The sequence below is a fragment of the Meles meles genome, chromosome 9 (assembly GCF_922984935.1).
Source record: "Meles meles chromosome 9, mMelMel3.1 paternal haplotype, whole genome shotgun sequence".
Taxonomy (NCBI): Eukaryota; Metazoa; Chordata; class Mammalia; order Carnivora; family Mustelidae; genus Meles; species Meles meles.
In genome coordinates, this window is record NC_060074.1 from 92,862,017 (window position 1) to 92,863,799 (window position 1,783).

At 35.9% G+C, this 1,783-nt stretch overlaps 1 pseudogene; it reads left to right on the forward strand.

Annotated features, from left to right (window-relative positions):
- Positions 1 to 1,079: 1,079 nt before the first annotated feature.
- LOC123950446 lies at positions 1,080 to 1,548 on the forward strand (annotated as a pseudogene).
- Positions 1,549 to 1,783: the final 235 nt, after the last annotated feature.

Here is a 1,783-nt window from a genome sequence, read left to right on the forward strand (position 1 = left end):
TCTATTTCTTAGTTGCTCTTTCTGTCTCTCTTGTTTTTTTCCCTTTGCTTATTTGTTTTGTTTCTAAAATTCCGTATATGAGTGAAGTCATAGGGTGTTTCTCTTTCTCTAATTGACTTATTTCATTTAGCGTATTTCTTAACTCACTCCATGTTGTTGCAATGACAAGGTTTCATTCTTTTATTTTATTTTATCTTTTTATTAACATATAATGTATTATTAGCCCCAGGGGTACAAGGTTTCATTCTTTTTTTCATAACTTCTTATATATTCATTTATCGACAGACACTTGGGCTGCTTCCATAATTTGGCTATTGTAAATAATGCTGCAATAAACATAGGGGTGCATGTATCCCTTTGAATAGTGTTTTGTATTTTTTTGGGTAAATATCCAATAGTGTGATTACCGGATCATAGGATAGTTCTATTTTTAGGTTTTTGAGGAAATTCCAGATGTTTTCCACAGTGGCTGCACCAGTTTGCAAAATTTGAGGATGTGCCAAAAAGATTCAGATATATAGATTATAATTTAAATTTACATTTAAAAAATAAAAATTAATTAAAATAACTTAGGACAAAATATCAAAATTTTAAATGAAGATAATATCATATTGAGCTCTATTGGAGCTTCAGGTAAAAGGAAAAATGTTCTCCCTTGATATATATGTTTTAAATATTTTATTTATTTATTTGTCAGAAAGAGAGAGGTAGGCAGAGGGAGAAGCAGGCTCCCTGCTGAGCAAAGAACCCAATGTGGGACTCGATCCCAGAACTCTGGGATCACGACCTGAGCTGAAGGCAGACACTTAACTGACTGAGCCACCTAAGTGCCTCTCTATATATTTTTAATGGCCATTTTTTCCCCAGAATATTAGAATAGTTGGAAAAATCTTGAAAAAATTGAAAAGCATATGTATTAAAACTCAGAATAATATTTTAAGTATAAGTATTTTATTTGCTCTGAAGATAATTTATTACAATTGAACTCTAGCAGAAGCAAACTCCTCATCAATATTTTAAACATCTACTTCCAGACCTTGCAAACACCACCATCCCAGAGTCACCTGCTCCTCCCAGCCATGGTCAACCCACCATGTTCTTCAACATCATTGTGGACAGTGAGCTCTTGGGATAAAGTTCCAGAGACAGCAGAGAACTTTCATGCTCTAAGCATTGGCAAGAAGAATTTGGTTTTAAAGGTTCCTACTTTCACAGGATTATTCTGGGATCTCTGTGTCAGGGTGGTGACTTCATAGGCCATCATGGCACCAGTGGCAAGTCCATCAATGGGGAGAAGTTTGATGATGAGGATTTCATCCTGAAGCCCATGGTCCTGGCATCTTGTCTGTGACAAGTGTTGAACCCCACACAGACAGTTCCCAGTTTTTCATCTGCCTTGCTAAGACTGAGTGGCTGCATGGAAAGCATGTAGTCTTTGGCAAAGTGAAAGACAACATGAATATTACCAAAGCCGTGAAGCAGTTTGGGTCCAGGAATAGCAAGAAGATCAGCAAGAAGATCACCATTGCTGACTGTGGACAAATGTAACAAATTTGACTTGTGTTTAATCTTAACTACAAAACCATTCCTTCTGCTGCTCAGGAAAGTACCCCTTTAGCCCCATCTGCTCAAAACAACCTATAATCTTTGTACTCTTGCTACCGTTCTATGGCTTCCATATTTTCCTTATTCCCTTCCAAGTCTTCTAGCTGGATTGCAGAGTTAAATTTATGATTATGAAAAAAAACCTAAACAATAGCAATAAAAAAGTAAAAATAAAAAT